The sequence below is a fragment of the Nicotiana tomentosiformis genome, chromosome 1 (assembly GCF_000390325.3).
Source record: "Nicotiana tomentosiformis chromosome 1, ASM39032v3, whole genome shotgun sequence".
NCBI classification, from domain to species: Eukaryota; Viridiplantae; Streptophyta; class Magnoliopsida; order Solanales; family Solanaceae; genus Nicotiana; species Nicotiana tomentosiformis.
Window position 1 is genome coordinate 69864349 of NC_090812.1, and position 10195 is coordinate 69874543.

Genomic DNA, 10195 nt, shown 5'->3' on the forward strand with positions numbered 1-10195 from the left:
AATAGTTTATTGCAGCTTGTAAGCTAATTGATAAATTGAAAATCTTTGGAATTTATTGAATTATTATTTCCGCTTGTTAAGAATTATTGTTATTCCTGTAAATGAGACTAATTGATAAATTGAAAATCTTTGGAATTTATTGAATTATTATTCCTGCTTGTTAAGAATTATTGTTATTCCTGTAAATGAGACTAATTGATAAGTTTGAAAATTTATTTGAATTGAAGGAATTTAATTAATATATTGAGAATTGCTGCATTTGAAGGAATTTAATTATTGCTACTGGTCAATAAAATTAATTTTAACTCTATGAATCACGTTGATATAAATATTTCTATTTCATGACTATTTAATATTATTGACCCATAGTAAGTGTTAAAGTCGGCCATCTCGTCTCTACCACTTCGAGATTAGGCTTGATACTTACGGGGTACACGTTGTTTTCGTACTCATACTGCACTTGCTACACATTTTATTGTGCAGGTACATATATGTATAGCAGCCTTGTAGGTGCAGAGGTGTGGTTAATAATTGTGGGAACATAGGTGAGCTGCATTCTATATTACGATCCGCAGCTAACAGAGTCTCCTTCAGAGTTATTATATTTTCCTGTCTAATTTTTATTCTGGACAGATGTTGTATTTTATTTTTTATTCCGTAGTAAATGCTCACGCACTTGTGACATCGGGTTTTGGGAATGGTTGTGAATTATTTAGAAATTTAGTTGTTAAAAATATTCATCATTTACTCTATGAGTTTTATCTTTATTATTTCATTGAAGAAATTTTTGATTTCAAAAATACTAAAATGGGTAATTAAGTGAAATTTGTATTGTTGGCTTTCCTGACAGCGGTGTCCGGCGCCATCACTACCTTAATGAATTTTTGGGTCGGGACAGAGTGACACTTTTATATATAGCGCTCTTTTAAAAAGCGTTATAATTTAACGGAGTTTTGGCCATTAAAGTATAGCGCTCTTTATCTTTTAAAGAGCGCTATATATATATATATATATATATATATATATATATATATATATATATATATAATGCCACTATAAACTGCGCTATATAGGGCTGATAAGATAGCTATGCAAAGCGCGGTATATAACTGCGCTATATATATATATATATATAGCGCGCTATACATAGATAAATAAACGCCCCCCTCCTTCTTCCCCACATTCGAACCAGACGACCCCTCTCCCCCCCCCCCTCAAAATTCTGAATCCACCCCCACCCCCCACCCCCCCAAATTTTCTTCTAAAAAAATTGTAGTGGACCCCACCTGTCACACAAAAAGATAAGACTGTAGGTTCCACATCTTAGCCAAGCCTTCTATTGTTGTGGTTCCTCGTTTCGGGCTCAAATTTTCAATTCATCGACTTTCCGAAAAATATAAATCGAGGTATTCCGATTTAGTTTATGTTAAAACTCGTATAATAATGCATATTAGTTGTTTTGAATGTGTTTCCATGTTGTTTTCTGTTTTTTTTTTTTTTGGCGATTAAACTAGTATGTTATTTTTATCCAGACTAAGATATTAGTATTTTGTGTTTGTTTTGTGATTAAAATGTATTTGTTGTTTTTCTCTAGTTTAGATTATTTATTTGCTTAAAGACTAGTGCTCTTTTAGCGTAGTAAAATGTAGAGCCTTTTAGCGTAGAATCCCTGTAGTTTAAGTATCTTTTATACTGATAGATCAAACACAAACTCTGTCCAATTTACAAAAAATAATTATTTAATTTACAAAACAAACATACAAAATTATGAAAATATTTAAATTGACACACATAAGAATTCAGGATAGTTTAGTGCTATTAGGCCTCAAATATCGAGCCTGGAACCCATAGGTATATACTCTGTCCAATTAAATATGATAAAAATTAATTATTTAATTTACAAAACAAACATACAAAATTATAAAAATATTAAAATTGACACACATAAGAATTCAGGATAATTTGGTGCTACTAGGCCTCAAATATCGAGCCTAGAACCCATAGGTATATACTCTGTCCAATTAAATATGATACAAATTAATAATTTAATTTACAAAACAAACATACAAAATTATGAAAATATTAAAATTGACACACATAACAATTTAGGATAGCTTGGTGCTACTGGGTATCAAATATCGAGCCCGGAACCCATAGGTATATATTTTGTCCAATTAAATATGATAAAAATTAATTATTTAATTTACAAAACAAACATACAAAATTATAAAAATATTAAAATTGACACACATAAGAATTCAGAATAGCTTGGTACTACTGGGTCTCAAATATTGAGCCCGGAACCCATAGGTATATACTCTGTCCAGTTAAATATGATACAAATTAATTATTTAATTTACAAAACAAACATACAAAATTATGAAAATATTAAAATTGACACACATAATAATTCAGGATAGCTTGGTGCTACTGGGTATCAAATATCGAGCCCGGAACCCATAGGTATATATTTTGTCCAATTAAATATAATAAAAATTAATTATTTAATTTACAAAACAAACATACAAAATTATAAAAATATTAAAATTGACACACATAAGAATTCAGAATAGCTTGGTGCTACTGGGTCTCAAATATCGAGCCCGGAACCCATAGGTATATACTCTGTCCAGTTAAATATGATAAAAATTAATTATTTAATTTACAAAACAAACATACAAAATTATGAAAATATTAAAAATGACACACATAAGAATTCAGGATAGCTTGGTGCTACTGGGTCTCAAATATCGAGGCGGAATCCATAGGTATATACTCTGTCCAATTAAATATGATAAAAATTAATTATTTAATTTACAAAACAAACATACAAAATTATGAAAATATTAAAATTGACACACATAAGAATTCAGGATAGCTTGGTGCTACTGGATCTCAAATATCGAGCTCGGGAGGATCAGCGCTTGGGACACGACCCTACTTATGTGGCGCCAGAGCAGTACCAGCGAGGTAGGGGTGTCGCACGAGGGAGGGGTGCCCCACGAGGCAGGGCTGCCCGACGAGACCATGGTAAGACAATTTAAATTATTGTGACTTAATATACACTTTCCTATACTGAGCTGACTTATTCTTCTGTAGGTTTCTACTGGACCGACGGCCCCTTCTACCGATCCTGCCAGCACCACTAATGATCATGCTGCAGCGCATCCTGCTATAAAGAGGCACTGTAATGAGGATGATCCCGATAGCGTAGCCGGGCAGGATGGGATGCGCCTTAGGCCAGCGGCTGCATTGAAGCACACAGGTTGTGGGACACATTGATTTTTTTTTGTATTTTATGTAAATAATAACAATAATTTTTTATGTTTACATAATATGCGCATTATGTTTTTATTTCTCCGTTCCTTCTTTATTTTAATACTACAACTCAAACACAAAACATAGCAACTTAACATAATTTAAATTCAGTACAACTAATGAAAATACATGACACGGGAAACATAAATATAAAGTAGTACACTCAACACATACATGTCATTGTTTAGTCACTGCCGCCCATTATTCTCTGCTCCAACCACTTAAATTTCTCTTCCATCTTATTTTTTTTTAATTCTACCTCTTTCAGTTTCTCCTTCAACTCCGCAATTTCTCGTTTATATTCTTTTTCATATTCACACTGTTTTAAGGTCAAATCATGAAGATACTGCAAAGGTCGTTTGTAGCATTCCTGCTTACAGGGTTCATCAATCCATACCTCAAAATTGCAAAAAGGTTCGTCAGGAACCCTATAAAACTTGTTCACACACATCCAGTAGCAGCGTCCAACTTTACCATCATCCCAATAGTCATTCATCAAACATTTTTTGCCGCACTGGCACCTTGGTACATAAAGGCGTTCAGACATTTGTTAAAGCGTAAAAAAAAATCTTGCTTTTATGGAAAGTTTTGCTATTGGTTATTGTTAAGCGCAGAAAATAACTAGAATGCACCTGTTATTTATAAGAAAGGCAATACATATAACGTAATATTTAACCGCACTATATATATTCACATAACGAAGTATTTAACCGCGCTATGCTTTGCGTGTTAAAGATGATTACGGATACAAAACAGTTTTTTCTCAGACGGGAAGCTTTTCGGTTCGACAAGACAATACACATAACGTAGTATTTAACCGCGCTATATATATTCACATAACGTAGTATTTAACCACGCTATGTGTATTCACATATTTATCAAAAATCTACCTTTAACTCAACTATTTTTGAACTAGATTTATCAACTATATTTATCAAATATATTCACATATTTTTCCATTTTTTAATCCAATACTATTTTTGATTACATGAACGGGAGGGAGAAATGCATTAATTTGCTCAACTAGAAAACGTTAAATATCAATAAGATATAACAACAATTGAAATATAATTTTATTTGATACATCTTGCAACATAAACAAAATAGCTACTTATTACAACATAAACTCATTGATAGTTGGGAACATTAGAAGAACACCCACCACGAGCTTGATTACCACTGCCACCCAAACCAGCCGAAGGACATTTTCGACGGTCGTGTCCTGTTTGCGAGCATATACCACATTTGCGCGCATAAACGGCATCGCTAACATCCATTTGGTTCCGTATATGCGTTCTCTTCTACACCTGTATTCGACGCAAATAGTCCTTGTTACACACCATTTTAAATGATTCTGGCGGCCAATAATGCTCAGCACCCACTGGCTGCAACTGCCTACTATAGGTGTTTAAGTAAGCAGCAACACTATATTGTTTATCAACGTAGTTGGTTGGCCCTAAACCTGTATGTTGAAAGAACCTGATGGCATGTGAGCACGACATATGGTAGATGGACCATTTTCCACAAGAGCATAACCTTCTAGATTCATTTATGGTATGTACATTATTCCCCCGATTTTGATGGATAGCGGTGCGAACTTCAAAAATATTTCTGTCGTGATCATACTACAAAAATGAATGCCAATGTGCTCGCCGCCTGCATTTTTCAAATCTCTTCATCGGCAGTGGCATAAATTCAACACCCCTTTCTATCAATGACATTGCAGCTGCATCCCTTTCAACAAACCTCTCCGCCATCTGCTTGAACGACATCCGCACCATGGCAGTGACAGGCAATCCTCTTGCCGACTTCAATAACCCGTTGAAAGACTCTGATACATTTGTAGTCAGAATTCCCTATATTCTTCCACCATCTGCATGCAAAGTCCACTTGTGAAGCTCATGTTGCATCAACCAATGATAGGCTCTCTCGTATTCCTGCCTGATAGATTCCATGTGCCTCCGGAATTTATGCTCTTGGTGGTCTGTTGTTGCCATCCACATCAAATCATGTAGATCCTTGTTGGGATGTGCCTTCTAGAAATTGGCCTTAAAGTGCCTCACACAGTAATGGTGGTAGGCATAAGGTTCTTGACATGCAGGCAAGTTCTCTACAGAACTTAAAATACCACCATGCCGATCAGATATTAGACAAATGCCGGAACGTTGTTTGACAACGTGCTCTTTCAAATGGTTCAAAAACAGCGTCCACGTCTCTTGGCTTTCATTGGCATAAATAGCAAAAGCTAGAGGAAACATTTGTCCATTAGCATCTACTGCAACGGCTATCAACAGCTTGATATCATACTTTCCATAGGCATGAGTGCCGTCTATGGATATTACTGGCCGGCAATGCGAAAAACCATCAATTGCTGGTTTAAATGCCTAGAACACGTAATTGAATATATATTCGGGTTTTCCTAGACTCCGCTCAAGCTTCCATTCAACAACCATCCCGGGGTTGAAGTGTTGCAGTGCGGCCATGTACTTGGGTAGAGCTGTAAATGACTTATCCCAGTTACCATAAACAATTTCAAACGCACATTTGTATAATGACCCAGCCGGTCGTTTTGAGAATTTAAGTCCCGTCTGACGGCATAAGGCCCTGAGCAGCTTTGTATTATGTGCATTGACTTGCGTGCATGGTTGAATTCAATTATCGGGTGATTCGAAGTGATTTGGGATACTTAGTCCCTAAATGAGAGCTTAAGTCTTAAAATTTAGACCGTAGTCGGAACTGTGTGAAGACGGATCTAGATTGGAATTCTGTCAACTCCGTTAGCTCCGTTGAGTAATTTTGAGCTTAGGAGCGCATTCGGAATGTGTTTTGGAGGTCTGTAGTAGATTTAGGCTTAAATTGGCGAAAGTTAGATTTTCGATGATTTCGGCCGATAGTGGAAATTTTGAAATCGAGCTCAGAATGGATTTTTGAAAGTGGCTGTGGGTTCGTAGTGTCATTTGTGACCTGTGTGCAAAATTTGAGTTCATTCGGACGTGGTTTGATAGGTTTTGGCATCGGTTGTAGAAATTTAAAGTTTCATGTTCTTTAAGTTTGAATTGGAAGGTGATTCGTGATTTTAGCATTAGCTTATATGATTTGAGGGCTCGACTAAGTTCGTATGGTGTTTTAGGATTGGTTGGTATGTTTGGTTGAGGTCCCGGGGGGCTCGGGTGAGTTTTGAGTTCTTAACGGATCAAAAGTTGGATTTGTGTTGCTGCTGAAGTCTTCAGGCATCTGTCATTTTTGCACCTGCAGTGGAGAGACCGCAGGTGCGTGATCGCACATGCGGGGAGGCAAGCGCAGAAGAGGAAAAATGGAAGAGTGACAGGGGTCACAGGTGCGAGGAGAATTTCGCATCTACGATGCCCGCAGATGCATTAGGGTCACGCAGGTGCGGAGGAGATCGCAGAAGCGAACAATAGTCCGCAGGCGCGCACTCGCAGATGCGGCCCTTTTTCCGCAGAAGCGGACCCAGCCCTCTTAAGTAATTTCCTCACCTGCAAAGGAAATTCCGCAGGTGCGGCGTCACATGTGCGGCGTCACAGGTGCGACCCAAGGTCCGCAGATGCAGAATAACTGGGCAGAAAAGGGGCAGATTCGAAGGTTTGAAGTTCACTTCACAAATTTAATTGAGAGCTCGGTAGAAGGCGGAATTTGGAGAGTTTTTCGAAGGAAGTTTTCGGGTAATGATTCTTAACTCCCTTATGGTTATATTCCACTAATCTATGCTACAATTCATCGTTTAAATTCGGTTTTGGGGTGAAAAGTTGAGAAAAGTTTTTAGGCCGAATTTTGGGGTTTTGATCGAGATTTTGGTGTCGGATTTTAGTAAATTCGATATGGTTAGACTCGTGAGTGAATGAGCTTTCGTATTTTATGACTTTTATCCGATTTCGAGACGTGGGCTCGTGTCGACCTTTTAGGGCGAATTTCAGAATTTTTGTTAAAGTATTAATTTAATTAATTAGATGAGTCTATTATGATTGTAAATATGATATGTAATTGCTTTTGGATAGATTTGGGCCATTCAAAGCCGGATATTCGTGGAAAGGGCATTCTTACGGATTGATTGAGCTTCACTCGAGGTAAGTATCTTGCCTAACCTTGTGTGGGGGAACTACCCCTTAGGATTTGAGTCATCTATGTTGATTGTAGCCTGTGTACGCGAGGTGACGAGTGCGTGCTCGGACTTATTTGTGGAAAGTTGGCCTTTTAGGGTTCTTATGTCCTTATATTCACTGTGTATGATGTTGTTTTTGATACGTTTGAATTCCTATTTGCTAGTTTCACCTCTACATGCTTTGATTAGAGATAATTGCTTTAGGATTCACTCTTACTGTCTATTTGACCCTTATTTGACTTAACAAAAGATTTTACCTCTTCTATCGTCGTGCTATATTTTTCATAACTGCTTATCTTTAATTGAAATCATTATTTTCTCATCCAATAATTGTTTGGTCTTAATTGGAGTTATGATTATCTTCCGTTGTTTATCCTTACTTGAATTGTTGAATTTTTCTCGTAATTGCTCAACCTCAAAAGGATTTTATATAACCTATATCTTAGTTGGCTTGCCATTATTTGGAACTATTTGACTCGTGTTGGCTTCTTATTGTTGACTTGAATATTGTAGAATTGTTGCTTCATTTTTGTTTTGTTTTCCCTTGTTAAGCTGTTCTCCTTGTGCCTAGCATTCTTTACTGTAGTTATTCCTTGTGAACGAGTTCTATTGTTCTTGTGAATTAAATTTTTGAGTTGATTTGCTCGTCGTACCTTGCATTTCTGTCATTGTTGCTTTTGTACTCGTTGTGGTGATGTACGAGGTTTCTGTCGTGTTATAGTTGTTATCTCTGTTGTCAGCATTGCATATTTAAATTGGGACTATATACGTATTTCGGGAGATCCCCCAGCACTGTATATTTAAATTGGGACTACGGACGTATTCCGGGAGATCCCCATGTCTTGCATATTTACTTTGGAACTACGGACATATTCCGGGAGATCCCCCAGCACTGCATATTTATTTTGGGACTACGGACGTATTCCGGGAGATCCCCCAATATTTTATACTTAAATTGGGACTACGGACGTATTCCGGGAGATCCCCCTGTCTTGCATAATTAATTCGGGACTACAGGACGGTATCCCGATAGATTTCCCCTGTGGTTATATCTGTATTCGGAGCTGCTAATCTTCCATGTTTAGGTGTCACAGGGTGACTTATACTCGAAGGACATTACTTGAAGAGTTTATATTTGAAAAGTATTTATCTTGAAGGAACTATGTTTGAAGATATTTATTTGAAAGGGTTATACTTGAAAAGTATTTATCTTGAAAGAACTATGTTTGAAGGCTAATTATTTGAAAAGTTTATATTTGAAAGGTTTTATTTTGAAAGAACTATGTTTGAAAGATATTTATTTGAAGGAAGTATATTTCAAAAATAATTTCTTATTGGAAAGAATTATATTCTAAAGACCTCAATTGAAAAACTTACGGGTGAAAGTTTACACTTGAAGGATTTGACTAATTTATTGGGGTTGTTGGCTGAGACCTGATATGAAAACTATTGCAGCTGCTGAGTTACTACCGTTACTACTTGCCTTTATTGTATTATGATTTCTGGATTTGGGTTGTGTTTTAGTTCATTCTCCTGTGTCTTATTCTGGTGTTCCGTTGTTACTTCCTGTTTTTCCTTACTTATTGCAGTTGTTATGTCGTTAGCCATATCGCGGGGTCCTTAGATAGATGTCATGTTCTGTCATCCCTATACTTATGCTTGTTCAGTTTATTAGACCAGTGGGTGTCTTGACTAGTCCTCGTCACTACTTCATCGAGTTTAGTGTTGATACTTACTGGGCACCGCTGTGGTGTACTCAAGCTACTCTTCTGCATATTCTTTTGTGCAGATCCAGGTAATTGTTTGTTAGCTAGTTGTGTGGACTGTTGTTGCGGAGACTCAAGGTAAACCTACCACTGCGTTCGCATGCTTCGGAGTCACCTTCAACTTTTCTTTTTGCACTGTTTATTCTTATTTCTGGACAGTTATATTTAGGAGTTTTCCAAACATTCTATAGAGCTTGTGACTTGTACTACCAGTTTTGGGAACTATAAGAGATTCTATTTAAATAATGTTGTTGTTTTAATTATTGTTAGGATTACCTAGTCCTTAAGACTAGGTGCCATCATGATACCCAAATGGAGGGGAAATTAGGTCGTGACAAGTTGGTATCAGAGCCCTAGGTTCATAGGTGCTACGAGTCATAAGCGAGTTTAGTAGAGTCTTGCGGATCGATACGGAGACGTCTGTACTTATCTTCGAGAGGCTACGGAACTATTAGGACAATTTCACTTCCTTCATTCCTATCGTGCGAGTTCATTGATCTTGAAGTTTGAAATATACCATTCCATTCTCTCACAAATGGTGAGGACACGAGTTGCGATTCCTGATGATGTTACCCCCGAAGTAGATGCCGCTATGGTCAGAGAAAGAGGCCGACGAGGAGCACGTTCCGCAGCTAGGGCACCTACCAGAGAAGCAGTTGGGGAGCCGCCAGTAGTTCCAGTTGGGGGAAAGAACCGGAGGCGCCTGCTATTACCCCCGGACTTCAGGAGGCTTTAGCACAGTTCTTGAGCATGTTTGGTATATTGGCTCAGGTGGGGATATTCCGGTTGCACCAGTTACTTCACAGACCGGGGGAGGAGCCCATACTCCTGCCGCCCACACTCCAGAGCAGCGAGTTCACGTTGGTCAGGTTTCAGGTGTCATGGTAACACAAGTCGTGGTTCCAGTTAGCTTATGGTCAGAGCAGCAGCATCTGAGGAAGGGCAGCTTAGATTTGCAAAGTTCTAGAGGTATAACCCTCTTACATTTAGC